The sequence below is a fragment of the Rhipicephalus sanguineus genome, chromosome 11, assembly GCF_013339695.2.
Source record: "Rhipicephalus sanguineus isolate Rsan-2018 chromosome 11, BIME_Rsan_1.4, whole genome shotgun sequence".
Taxonomy (NCBI): Eukaryota; Metazoa; Arthropoda; class Arachnida; order Ixodida; family Ixodidae; genus Rhipicephalus; species Rhipicephalus sanguineus.
In genome coordinates, this window is record NC_051186.1 from 145,234,016 (window position 1) to 145,249,140 (window position 15,125).

Consider the following 15,125-nt stretch of genomic DNA (forward strand, 5'->3'; position numbering starts at 1 on the left):
GCGTGAATTTGCATTTCATTGAATTGAAAAGAGTACATGGTTTTGAAACCTGAACCATGTCTTGTGCCTAGCATTTGGCTGCCATACCAACTAAGCCAGCTTAGTAGGTTTGAATTGGGTGTGGTCACAGATCTGCGTCCTGTGCTATGGTTTTCAATTCAGCAGGGGTCTCAAACTCTCCTCTGCTGGCGGGCCGAAGTCACGAAATTTAATCTCGCAAGGGCCAGGACGTGAAAACGGTTGAGGAGGGAGGGAGTAACCTTGAACGTGTCCTCCTATAGTTACCATTTAAAAGAAATCCTTTCCCGTATGTTATGAGAGTCCATTTCTGAGGGGTATTTGGCATCAGGGTTCGAGAAACATATCGATTTCAATCTAAACCTGGATGCCAATTCTGAATAGAGATTACATACTACTACATACAATACCTAAAGCGAAGTGCTTGTGCATGGTGTTTCGAAGCCCAATAATATTACTGCAGTTTTTCGCCCATACACGCCTCCTCAATTTTTCACAAAATGTTCCATGTTTTTATTGCTTCCCTTGTACTGTGCTATGTATGAATATCTGAGTAATGAATACTTAGTTTACGGGAGTTATGTATTGTGTTAGAAACATTTTTACCGTTGAAGTTTCTAAATTAAAAAAAATCGCCAATTGAGTTATATTATTGAGAAGTGGAGACATATAGTCCTATTATTGTGCTTCAAACACGGACTGAAGTGCTTTCACTTAGTATTAAAATGAGTTTGGTAGTGAAACGAGGAATACATTTTCTGACAAGCAACAATGAGACTACATTCTGCAAGATTTGAACGCTCCCTCATGACCTAAAAACTTTTTCCTCCAAAATATTGTAGAATTGACTGTCTTAAATGCAAAAATCGGAATAGCTTTTCAGGTAATCTTGAATGGTCGTCAGAATGGATGGGGGACGTTTTAACGTGGAATGACCTTGACATAATAGTAAATCATGTTTCAGGGTCCGCATACCTATCATGTCTGCCCTTACTGAAAGGAGTGGATGATTAGAGCATTTAGTTGTTATTTTTTTTAGGAAATTTGAGCCCTTTTTCTTTCGTGCTTCTCTGGAATTCACTATCGTGAATGAAGGAAATTAATTTTGAGGGCTTGTTTTTTAGACAGAGCATAATGAAAACTAGCATATAATGAAGCCAAGGAAATTACAGGGGCATTAATTGTACTGTTGGAAGAGTATTGTAGTAATTGTGATATAGGTGTGAAGACAGTAAAGTGAAGTACGACCAGTAAAGTGGAGACAACTTGCTTGCTGGCAGGGACCAAACCTGCAACCTTTTAAATAGCGCCGACGTTCTTAGCAATGTAGCTACGGTGGTGGTCGTAGTGGTATTTATGTGCATGCAAACCTGGGTGTGCCAGAGCCACTTTGCCGCCTGGCTTCATTGTTATTTACATTCACCATCCTGGCTATAAGTGGCGCTAACACTCCCAGGTTTGCATGCAAATATATACCCGACAGAGTGATGAAAGGACGACTGTCACTGTAGCTCAATTGTTAGAGTATCGTGGGCATAATCCAAAGGTAACATGCTTCGTCCTTGCAGGTGGCAAGTCTGCATTTCATCCATTTTGCTTTCTTCACATCTATTCACAATTACTACAGTGCACTTAAAATAGTACAATTAATGTCCCACATACCTTCCTTGGCTTATTATATGCTAGTTTTATGTAAGTTTGCACTATGGTGTTTTTAAGGTGAATTGTGTTACAACAACAGGCACCACAAGCTAAGGCGTGCAAGAATGCGGTGCAAGAGAAAGAAGACAAGAATTGTTGAATGAAATTGAAATGTTGCGCCCAGTGCGCACAACTGCACATGCTGGCCAGTGGCTGCAGCATGCCTGCGAGCAGCGGCTGCTCAGGGAAGAGGTGGCAGAGCTCACAGAGAAGGTGGCTCAGCTGCGAGCCCTGAACGCCCGCCTGCAGAAAGCTCTCGCATCCAAAGTTTTTGCCAGCGGTAAGTATGGGCTCTTATTTATAAAATTAGAAACTCCGCTTGTTGGTATGTCATCATTTAAGTCCCTAGACTTTCCCCTGTTCTTTCTTAAGTGCCGACAACCATTGAAGCGCCGCCGTCGACTCTCATTGGCTAACACTTATTTTCGGTAGCCATGTTCTTCCTAACGCCTTTCCAGCACCTGGTGAAATGCGTCCCCCGTACACTAATGACGGAGAATTGGCGGAAGGAGATAGGCGTGTCGCGTTAGCATATTGTCCGTTGAACGCTGAAAGATGCGTGTCTAATATACTTAGATGTACGTGGCTTTGTAAATCTTCCAAGTTAGGAAGAAAATGGCGGTTGACGCTGGCTGCACATGAGAGAGGGCCAGAGAGCAGCAGTTGGTGGGTACTTAGGTAAAAGGGCAAAATCTAGGGGCTTTTGTCTGCATGTTGCTCTTGTCAAAGCATGTGTATTTTGCAGACTTGAAGTAATTACACGCATACTATAACATTTTTAGACCAATTTGGTTGGGTTTTTTTACTTTTTAATTGTAAGTACAAGGACTGCGAGCAAGCAGGCGTGTTCGCGCTATTTTTTCTTCCATTGCTCAAGGCCGTCGGGTTTTTGATAGAATTTTATCAAAACCCAGATATATTACTCCATTGACTTGGTAGCATTCGAAATCGCGTTTGTAGCAGCTCTAACTTGACCTCCAAGTAAATGGACAATCAATAGGATGCCTTCCAAAAACTCTTGTGACACTGGTATCAGACTTTGGTAAATAAACAGGTTATGTGTGAAAGGTTTATGTAATGAGCAGGTTTTTGTGCCTTCTAAATTGTTTACGCAGGTGTGCTGTCCCTGCAAGACCTTTGGTTTCGAGCACTTTGCATTCTCATCAAATGATGTGTACTAGTGAATTTATTGCACAAGTTTACTTGCTGCCAACTCTGCAGAATCAACATTATATTTAATGAGAGCAATGCAGTCATCTGTAGCATGATGTGTTGTAAAAATTTCAGAGAGCAGGATAATATACGCGACATCAATGGATGTGTCTGTGACAGTAGCACCTCCACAGGCACAAGAACCAAATGGCAAGTTTCAAACTTATTTTTGTGGATTTCATTTTACTACCATTGCATGTAATGCTCACTTGAGCTGTAGATGTCAACACTTTGCTCCTGCTTAGGAAATTTTCAAGAGAAACATTATTTGAAATTTTGAGCAAAATTTCGGTATTCAAATGTAGAACTTATTGGCTGACGAAATGCTTAGCATATGGCATCTCACTCGTGGGAAAAACTGTAATGTGGCGCTCTGGAATGTGGGCAATGAAGCATAAACGCTGGAAGGAGAACACGTTAAAATGATCGGGTAATGACAGCAACCATTCAAATGGTGACATATTGTTTTGAGTTGGTCGCTGGCCTTGAGCCACAAATCACTTGAAACTGCATGAAGGCTCTCTGCAGTCTCAACAGATCAAGGGGTATGAACATGGGGTTGGTATGTGAAGCAGAAGTTATCAAGCAGTGTGATCACTTTTAAAGGAGCATCAGCCTTCAGACTGTCATATTGCGTTTGACGAAAAACTGATGATTGCGGTTTTGCTTGTGCAAGGTGGCATTTCACCAGATGGCTCAAGAGGCCCTGAATTTCCCTTTTTCGAACTCTCAACTTCGTAGTGAAATAAATTGAGTGCTGTTCAGAAATATGTTAGTGGAATAATAAAGGAACACAACAAAAAACGAACTTGGAGGACTCTTAAACTGGTACTGACACTACTTTTGAAGGTGAGCTTGCAATGTCACGCAGATCTCCAGTATACAGAGACAGCTCAGCAAATGCTGATATTTTATTTTGATATTAAAGTAAAGTTTTCATGGTGCACCTACAGACATCAACACTAGCTTGACGTCAAGTCAGGCTACCGTGCCAGTTCTTGTGACTCCATGCTGCAGTTTGGCTAGTTGTAATGGCGTTGGGTGCCAAAACTTAAGAAATAGCCTCTTGTGCCTCACCAACGGAGCAACGGTGTGGAATGGCCATGGAAATGTCACAATATCTTGCGTGAGCATATCATGAGAAGCTCATACCGTGTTGTGACATCAGGTTATAGTAGGAACCAAAACTGGCTTTTAAAAATGTACTGTAATTACTTTTTCAGTGTGCACTCGTGCTTATCAGTACATTTCCTAGGCTCTTGAGGGCTTGGCTTTTCATTTGGCTCCAAAAGAAAACAAATGAAAATTTTCGCGTCAGTACCCTTAACTTTAAGCTTCGCTTTCAAGATTGGAATGTGATAGCGTAATTGGGCCCTATTCGTCTTGCCATGCTTCCCTCCTCAGTGGACTATTCAACTGTCCACAAGGAAAGGAACATCTGTACGCTTAACATTAGCCGTCGTAAACCCTCCTAGGATGCCTACTTCAGGTGCACTTGCCAAGTGCCTGCTATGCAGTGGTGCAACAGCTCTGCCATTTGCACCTGTATGATACAATTCCTTATTTTGCACCAAGCTGAGCCAAAACCATGAAGCTTGTTGAAATGTCGCCAAGGTGTGCCAAAATTCCAGACCAGCCTCAAATTTTTCTCAGTTGTGCTAATTTTAGCAAGAAATGGAGATTGCATTGGTCACCTGCAGTTTTCGTATCATCAACAAATCTAATCCACACGCACAGACCATAACCCTAACCACTAGTAATTGCCAGTCCTACTAAATATTTCAGCGGCTAAGAGACACACCAAAGGGAACCTGGGCTACGAGGCCCTTCACTGCAACCCGAAGGCCCTTCCCCGAAGAAAGGCATGCCACAGGTGGGTTCCCGTGCAGCTTAATAACTGTGGTCACTTGAGAAGCCTTTCAGGAGGGAACGCTGACGGTAGGGGGCAAAGTTGTCTTTTCAGCCCGAAGAAAACAGTGGTGTTGAAACAGAGAAAAGTGTGACGTTCGCAGGCACGAGGATAGAAAAAATTGTGTACTTGTGTGAGCAGAAGTTAAATGAAGCAATGTCTGCACGAAACTTCACAGATGTTGGGCAAAAAGAACAAAAGTGATTAGGCAAATTTTGTGGCCAAAGGTTGAATGGTGTGTAACTGTGCGTTGTTGCCATTTGTTTGTCTACACACACATTATGCCAATTGCACACACATTATGTCTTCTCACATTGGAGAACTTGACACATGCATGCAAATGTTCTCCATTGAAGCTGAAACAGTATTCATTCCTGCAGCGCTTGTAGGGTGTTGTCACTCAAGAAAGCCACTTCAATAGCACAGTGCCAATTAGTACAGAATCCAGTTGAGGAAACAATATCAGCATTAATGTAGACATTCAAACTTGCAGCCATGTGGTGGCCTCCACAGTGCTTCCAAAAGAAATGCCCTGTTTTCAATGACAGTGCCACACCATGGCAGCCTTGTGCAGCATTTTATGTTCTTTGATAGAGTGATGGCAATTTTAGAACTACTCTGGTTGAGTGCAGTAATGATCATTTCAAAGCAAGCCTAGGTTGACATTATCAGTGATTGATATAGCAAGGCATGACTTGCAGATGTCTAATGCAATGGGTTCTATTACCGGGGCCACAAGAGCAAGCTAGAATAAGTGAAGCAGCTGTCCTTACAAAGTGGGTGCGTTGTACTGGTTATCACTGTAATGCACATTTCTGTCTTAGGTGGTGACTGATAAGTGGCACGGATTTCACCTTTCGCTATTGGTTACACTGTTTACACACAAGTTGCTATTGACAGTAGAAAAGACCACTTTGCCTTTATCTATCAGCATTTCGAGATATTTTCTTACTTTGGTGGTTGATTCTTGTTCGATCGCGACTGTCACTGACATTAGTGCATTTCTGTTTTGTCTTTGGAACCCACTGCTACCATACTTTAAGCAAGCACAAGCATTGAACCTTTTATGGAAGTCCAATGAGAATGAACTTTCCTTGTGGTAATGTTGTTGGACTGCTTTTAGAACATCACATTGTAAGTGTTTATTTAATTTTTGTCTTTAGAAACAGTAACCACCCCATGCATCCAGCTCCCCATGCCTGTCACGCCTGACCATGAGTTTCAGACGTCAAGCTTTGTGTCAGAGCATGGTAAGGATCGCTTTTTCATTTGACAGCTACCTGAATCTTTCAGAACGTAGTGATTATGTCACCCGCCTTGGTAATTTCGTGATCAGTTGTTACTGTTGCTGCAGGTTCAAGTGGAACACAATGCGGCACAGAGTTACCCAATTCGGGTAAGACAGAGGTTTTTGTGACTTGAGCTCCATTTACACGTACGCCTATGAAATGCAATTTCGTGCTCATTTTGTTATGTATTTTTTCAAGGTGTGACAGCAGCAGTTCCGGTGGCATCAGTGTCTCCAACCCATAGTAAGGGTACATTTCTTATACAGCGCTCTTTAGCTTTGGGTGCCAGTATTGTGTATTTGGGTGGTAATTATGATTTTCACGCAACGATAATGCTGCCCTGAATATAATTTGCAGGCTTAACTGCCTGAATATAATGTGCTCCCGAATTTATGAATGAACATAGCTTGCCGCAACGTTTCCTATAAAAAAGAAATGTGATAAAGAATTTACCTTCACAGAATGGTTTCAAATGAGCTTTCACAATAAAAGTGGAAATGTCGTTGTCGGCATTTAAACTTCATTGACTACACATACAGAGTATGTGAGGGTGATATTGTCGAGTGATCACTTTTGAAAATCACTGTGTCACTGTGTGATACCCTAGAATCTGCAGAAGTATGTGTATCTAGGTCAGTTATTAAGAAGCAAGCCTACTCATGCAAAAGAAATTAACAGTGTCACTAACCATAGCATTTTACAAGCAGTAACATAATGGGAAGAAACATAGAGAATAACAAGAAGAAAATGTTTACAACCATAGAGTACGCAATGGGACGAAAAATTATAAGTCTTAGATTAAAGGGGCCCAGACCACTTTTCCAACATGGTCAGTAAACTCTGCCGATCGGTAGTTGAGCTCCTGACTACACATGAGCCAAAACATTATAGATCTGCACGCATTTTCAGTTATCACTTAATCGCTCGCTCGTCTCGCAACAATGATGCCGTGAACACTAAAGTGACCGCACCATAAACCCTAAGTCCACGGCCATTAATTGATTTGAGTATTGTGAGCTGCATAGTTACCGTGGCTGCCGCGGGATGCCTGTGCGAGCGCTCACCATCACACTGAAAGTAAGCGGTGCATTTGAAGAAAAAAAAGAAACAAACAAAGTGCTCGTGATGTGCACTGACGAAAGGACGCATCTTTTTGCCCCCTAATCATCACTACCGCCTGCATAACTTCAGCGCACTAACCAGTTCGACATAACAGAAAAAGCACTCAAAGTGTGCATGATGCTCCTATCATGCACGATGGATTTTAAAAATTTTGCATCGGTCAATTTGTGAGGCAATAAGCTCTTTCAATGAAGCCATTCGAGGATTGCTAGGAACAGCATTGCAGGCCCCTTAGAGGTAAGAAGACAGAGTAAGCAAACAAACCGTGGTAGCAATATCCTTGGCATGTCAGGTAAGGACAGATAATTGATTGCCAGATAGTATGACTGAATTGGATTCCAAGGACATACACGAAAGAACATACGGTACTGAGTCGCATGAGATATTTTGTGAAACGGTAGCTTTGTGCCAAGCTGTAGCTTCGTGCTACAGATAGGTGATTGTCACTTGTCCCTTTCAAGCATGCGTGTGGCAGTTTCAGATCTTGAAGGATTGAAAAATGCTTTTTTTCGATTTTATGAACTTCGAGATTTAACGAAATAGTTTGAGTGGAGTCATCGCTTTGTTAAATTGAGTTTCAACTGCAATTATTTAGGGATATTGCAAAACTAATATTGATTTCAATTTTTTAGCGCCTGATGATTACTTATTCAGCGGTCTCACACAAGAGGCAGCTGAGCACGACTGTGGTACGAATGAGTCTTGTTTTACCCTATGTGTAATTTTTCTCTTAATTGTAATGTTCTTCAATACATTGTGCACACATAGACCTGGCAACAGAAGGCTGTAGTATTTTTCCATCTGGTTGGAGTCCTAAGGACTCTTGATCAAAAACTTTTCTTACTTTACACAAAGAATTTGCTGCCAGAAGGATGACTGTGTACACCAGCAGAAATGCATCATTCACCGGACTTTTTTGACACATTCCTGAACATGTATGTACAGTCGCCCAAATCTTTAACTATCGTTCGCAAGCAGCAATTTTTTCTGTGAATCTTTTGCCGTATGACTGAATTGGGTTCTAAAAGGGTGAGGGCAAGTGTATGCCGTCACCCTTTTTGCCCACAAAACAATTTTTTGGATTCAATCATGTGGCACTGACACACAGGAAAGTCACTGCTGCGCACGATAGTGGGTGACTGTACAGAGTGCATCAAAGTGCGCTGCCACCGCTGTTTGTTTTGCCTCTAAGAAGGTTACAGTGCACTACATTGTCACTACGAGAAGGTGATCACGTAGGACCAAACATTTTTTCGTTGCTTGCTGCTTTGTTTCTTTTGATGCTGCTCATGAGAACTGATTTAGCACAACAGTATGAGCCAAAAAGGGTGTCGAAATGCTGCATTATCCCATCTGAGCTGCTTCTGGATCAACTGGCTGCAGGGAAAACTCTTCTGTGAAATTGTTTAGGGATCTTCATGCTTCAAATTCATTTTCTGTGGATTTCAGCCCTGGAATTTCATTTAATTCGAAATTTAAGCTCGAAATATGTCACTACTCCTCAACTTCCAACCAAACACCCATAAAGTAAAACAGCTTTCATAACTAGCATTTGGACGCAACTATTTTAGCTACACTGAGAAATCTTAATTAGTGCTCCCTCCATGATTCTGCAGGTGTGTACAACAACTTTGTCAGCATGGGTTTGCCAAATTTGTCCTGCAATGTATTTTGCCTTCTCACAAGCTATTTACATGGCTCTTGAAATCTCTTTAACAACTGCTGTTGCCACGAATTTGGTAAAAATATTCGTACTAATATAGGAACCATCTCTGGTCATGCTTTGGTCATGTAAGCTGTAGGCTTTGTTGGGAATACATGGCACTTCAAATTTGTTGTACATGTTGTGTCCTGCTCTGACATTTGGCCGAAAGTTCCTCATGGTGGCATTGGTCGATTGTGTTAAAAAATAAGATTGGCCAATCACTTGCAATTTCATTTTTTCTGTCATGAAGTGCTGGTCTGCACTTTCTGTGGTAGTTTAAAACATTGTAAATTGGAACAATACTTTTGTGTAGCTAGTGGTTAAACATAGCTCTAAAGGAGGGCACGAATAAAGATGAAACAAGTGCTCCTGCTTGTCATTTTCATTTTGTGTTGGTCTTAATATGCGCCCCTTATTTTAAATTTATGCTACGTCTTTTATAGTTGGTTAGGCCTTTTATGAGTTCTGGCAGAAAAATTCCTTTGTCATTTCATTGTCAAGTATTGGTCATTTTGGCAAGTACTACACAATACTCTTGCAAGCTAGCCACTGCTAGTTTATGTACCCGGGTCAAAATGTGACCTATTCATCTTCCTTTTTGTTATTATTATCTGTGCCCGCTCTAGTTTGGTTTTTTTCTTGCAATAAACCTTAGCTCTTATAAAATCTAGCAATTTTGGGAACACCTGCTGATATTTTTTTCTGCAGTTGATACGCTGGTGCCATTGGCTCAGGAGGACAGCATCGACTTTGTTATTTGGTCGTCAAGGGATGATGGAAAGGTTAATTGGCTATAAGTTGGCTATATGCAATAAAATAGGTTTATGGCTGGTTGCCTTAAAGGCTGAGATATAGTCTGGTGTATTCGATGCTAGGCCATTTGCAGTAAAATTGGACACTCCGACGGCTACGGCAGCTAGTTTCACAATCTATAGTCCTGCGTGCCTGCAATGTTGCGGCAGTCAGCTGCAGAGTGGTGCATAACGTGACCGTAGCTCTGTGTTTGTTGGTTGATGTACCCTTTTACCTCGCTCCGTGCTTGTGCACGTATGCTTTTTGGTTGACGTGCATGTTTTTTCTCGCTTGGTGCACTGTTGTACTATGCAGTGAAAACTACTTTCTTCACAGGCATGGTGCTATCCTGCCCCTGGAGCTGGGAATAGCACTAGCATTGGTATATTACATGGGTGTGTTAGAAATAAAAATGGATCATGTATGTAAAAGAGTGGTTAACTGTAGAAACAGTGCTAAAAGACTGGACGAAGAAAGGACAGAAACCACGGCGCAAGGACCACGGTCCTTTCTTTGTCCCGTCCTTTTAGCACTGTTTCTACAGTTAATCATGAACCAACCAGCCCAAATGCGTACCTTATTGCAGTAAAAGTGTGGATTTTGAAGGCTTCTCAGGCGTTCCATGTGTCGCGGCACTCTATGCTATCATTGGCCTGCACACACACGTCTTCCCTTTGAGCAGGCGAACAGTTATGCAATCGCTGATTAATGTGAGTAAACCATGGATGCGCTTTCTGATGCAAACCACCCGCTGCCATTTTGCTGACTGCCACTGCTGCGTGCAGTGAAAAAAGTTACACAGTCTCCCGCTAAAGGGGACCATGAGGCAATGCGAAGCCGGAGCACTTGCATGATCGCGTTTCGTTGGCGTTCGCTGGGCATGCTACCGACCTCGCGTCGTGGAACGCGAAGAGAAACACTACGCGCGTCTTGTCTCCCCTCTAGCCTGGCCGGTTACTTCTCACAGGTGTGTGCGGGTGAACGTCGACAGACGCGCGAGAGGGAGGCAGCATAGGAGAGGGAAGTGAGGGGAGGAGACGCGCATGCGCTGGCCCTCATCGCGGGCCGTGCGCAGGAGAGAATTTCGGCATGTCGAGCCCGCATTTTAGAGGAGCGGATGACCACGCCACGTTGCATAACCCCGAGCAAGAGATACTTTGCATCTAAAAGGGCATGTTCTATCTCTGCGCTGGCATGCCGATAGCAGCTGGGTAACAGCGCCAGCTACGCTGTCAGGCACAGTATAGTTGTCCACTTATCGTCGATTGTAGCTTAACTGCGTCGCGTTGTGGTGCGCAAGCCTGCTTGGCTTTACTTGCTCAAATAATTTCAAGCTTGCCCTGTGCCTGAAGTAACACCTAAAGCTGGAGAAAGAGTGCGTTCCTTGAATGTAGCCCGATTAAAGGAATCTGAAATGCAGTGGAGTTTATAAGCCACAAACCTGCTGAATTGCATTTGATTGTTGTCGCTGCTCTTTGGTCACTTAGCTGCAGTCAGCCTCAAAGAGTGCACAGTGTTTGGCATATGAAGCACCATTTGAGGATGCTGCAATAATTTAATTTCACTTTTGTAAAATGTTACATAACTGCAACCTATGATAGGTTAATATATTCAGTTTATTGCCTTGCAAATGATCACTGCAAAAAACGTTTCTGATATGCTAAGTAAGAGCGGAGTTGCAGAGATTTATCGCACGTTTGAAGTGCGTTTTCTCTTTGTTCTGCCAGGGGCGGTCGATGCTACTGTTGCTACTGTGTATTTTAACACACCGTAGAGTGCAGTGCCTGGCACACGGTGGCATCCTGTGGCAAGAAGCTATGGCATGTCACTATGTTTGATGCAAACGTCACTCTTGGTTTGCGACTGCTACTGGCGAATAGGAGCAATCTGTTGTATGATGGCCCTCCGAAGAGACGGTGAAGACTGAGTTGGCTGAGTTGTTCACAGCAGTGTCTGCCTTTTGCTGTATGTTTTTTTATGAACCTTGAGCAGTGCTTCAGGGTCATTGCATTTTGCTGGTCTACGCCGGGTCTGGCTACTGGGTCAGCAAGGATGCTTGGGGGACATTGTTCCGGGCCACCTCCGATTCTATGTTCTGCCGTATGGCATCCACAATGTTTTGGACGCCAGACGAGCTGAAGAATCGCAGTGTCACTGGAACTTTGTCCAACAAGTCCAAATCCAAAGGGATGACCGAGGCCAAACAAGCCCTGACGCCCCTCTAAAAGGTGTGCACAGCTAAATATACTCGTCTAATGAAAAATGCATTTGTTGAATATAGCAATACTGTTTTATTGCGATAGCAATTATATGGACAGTCTCGGCTGGATTTTGCCGTCGCCGTCGCGTCATGCACCGTATATGTATAAGTATGTATATATATATAAAATCCCCAAAGAAAAATAATTCAGAAAAATGCTTCCGAAGCGCGGAATCGAACCAGGGACCTCTTGTTCCGCAGCGAGTGGCGCTATCCACTACGCCACGAAACGCAGATCCTCCACGTAGCTAACGGCGAACGTTATATAATACCCTTTACCGCTGGACGGACTCACAGACGGCAGGCGATAATAAGCTTTCTTCATTACCAGCGAGATGCGCTAGCAGCGCGAACGGGCGCATTTAAAAGTCGTCGTCGAGCTCGCTCGCTTCTTATATTTGCGCAGCGAGAACATTGACCTTCCGTTGTCTGCTCGCGGCGGTTTTCTCGCGGTGAGGGGAAGAGGAATGTTTCACGCTTTCACCGTTGATGTCAGCGCTCATGTTACCGAGCGTACGAAAGTCACTCGAGCTGAAGGGACGCCGCTAAACGAACAAACAGAGATGAGCGCGAACTATCAAGTGTCACAGCTCGACAGTTGAAGCACGCTAGTTTCCTTCGCTGCTTCGGCCGCCTTTGCAACAGGAACGGCTGTTCAAACTGAGAGGTATCCATCAGCGAGACTCACTTCGTATAGCATTAATTTCTTGCTATCGATTCATTGCTTCGCCCTTGCGGCGAAACTGTGATTTTTTCATTTTTATCGCCATGGCCGCTTGATTAAAAAAAAGGTGTGGTCCGTTGCATCATGCTGAAACACATGGGCACAAGCGGGAACACTGTGTTGAAAGTTCCATCCAACTTGGTACTAGTAGACAGGTGCGTGGCAGTGCTACTGCTACATCCCTTTAGCTTGTTTTTTTCATTTCGAAAATATGCAGATGGGGGAGGCCGGTTTCCTCTATATACATTAACAGTTATACATTAACAGTGCTCTATTGTGGGGTCCATAAAGCCACAAATCAGTCTGGTGGTCTGGTTTGATGAAGGCCCGCTGTTCTTAGCTTGTCAAAGCTGCAAATTTGATGCGGTATCCCACCATATATGAGGATGCTGAGGAGCAACTGCATTCTTCGGTGTCTTTGAATGATGAGGAAGCATGTCAACATCGACCACCATTTTTTGTGTATGACACAGAATGGCGTTAAAAGTCCATGTGATAAGGCAAGAGATTGAAGGAAAGAAGTGGTAATTTAAGGCACATTTTTCTTTGTTAGATACAGCATTAATAAGAACAAACAGACGTTAATGCTAAGGAAAGTATAGGGGATGTTATTATTAGTAGTATATTAGTATGTTATTAGTATATTAGTAGTAATTGTAATGTAAATATCAAGGAAGAAAAGTGGATGGAATCTTTGACCTCCGAAGAATGTCTGATGCTCTACCAGCTGAGCTACAGCGGCGGTCCCCCCCCCACCCCGTCCACTTTATGTGGTATGCACCTTGTCAATGAAGTCTCCCTGAGGGCTGCCATAATGCTCACTGGGCTGTTGTTGACATGCATGACCCCCCAAAAATGCACTGAAGAGGCTGTGACATCTGCTTTTGTACTCCCGTGCAGCAGTCCAGAAAGGAGGCGATCCTTCTCTCTGTTAAAAAGGTCTGTGTGTTTTAAACTTGGGAGTGTTAGTCAGCTCCACTAGTAGCCATGACGGCGAGTATGGAACACTTTTTCTGCCTGTTGGCATCACGTAGCACTTCCCTTGGCATCATTGTCTGTTAGTTTTAATTAAAGCAGGAGATTGTTGTTTCTGAACAGAACAATGCTTCCAGGCAAGTGCTGAGGCAAGATTGTCAAAAATGCTTGCCAATCGCTCAAGGCTTCTTAACATAACCAGCAACACGGCGGCACCTGTATACCAGATTGTTGCAGCATGTCTTGTGGTGCCACAATGGCAGTAAACATGAGGGACCCGCAGCATGTTCAAATTGTATGCGTAATAAACTGGCGCACCATCGACGCGCCTAAGGACAATCGCGTTACTCTCCTTCTCGGCACTGCATTGCCTCCTTATCTCTTCGAACGCGCAGCTAAAGTGCAGCTGGTGACAGCAGCTAACTTGACAGATTGAGCTGTGCTTCTCTCTGTGTGGCCTCTGAAATTTGCTCCAGCATGGCACGCATGCCAACTCCAGCATATCGCAGCATGGCCTGGCCATGCTGTGACATGCCAAAGCAAAGTGGATTGCATAGGCCTCATAGAAGCGCACGATCAAGACCTGCTCCACTAGTAACTGCAATGATACCAGTACCTTAATCATCAGTACGGCAAGATGTATGCTGACAAGTAAAAAGTATGCGAGAGCAATCACTGGTAAGTTTGCGGACAATCTGGTGGTGTCTTCGGTGGTGAAGTTACAGCTGCAGACGTGTTGGATCCTGGCGTTGATTTGAAAGCAAGAGGTGATGCTCACTGCACCGATGATATACTAGAAGCTAGTAGCACCACTTGCCTATTACCCTACAATATATGTCTTACTATTTAGTTGTATTAACGCGCCTTGGCTAGATTATTTCTTTTAACCTTGCAAATATTATAAGAACTTGGAGTGATGCTAGTGCCTTTGGTTGCTTGAATCTTGTAATTGCTTTTTTTTTGTGCAGGCCTCTTCAGAGTCTACATGGGGTCTGGAGTGACCGAGGACGAAGAAAAGAAACAGATGAAGGATGTGCGGCGGCACCTGTCCCAGAAACTGGCAGATTGCCAGAGGAAATAGAAAAACTATAAAAAATTTGAGTGACATCCCCTAGGCATTTGTTGACTTCATTACCTGGTGGCTTTTATGTTTGTCTAACAAACGAGCCCTTAATTAACTCCTCTTTTGTTCATAGTAGAACATGTAGGTTTATAGATTTTTCTATGGACAGAATCATTCAAACATATGGTAATACATTCATTCAAACATATGGTAATACACACCTCAATCATTATATCATGCCATATTTAGAGCACGCCCAAACTATAGGCTTGAAGTGTGACTGGTGTGGCAGTAGCGCTACCTCTTGGTGCTGGCGTGCTCTGCTTCGTGGTGGTTGCACTAGGAGTGTTTCAGT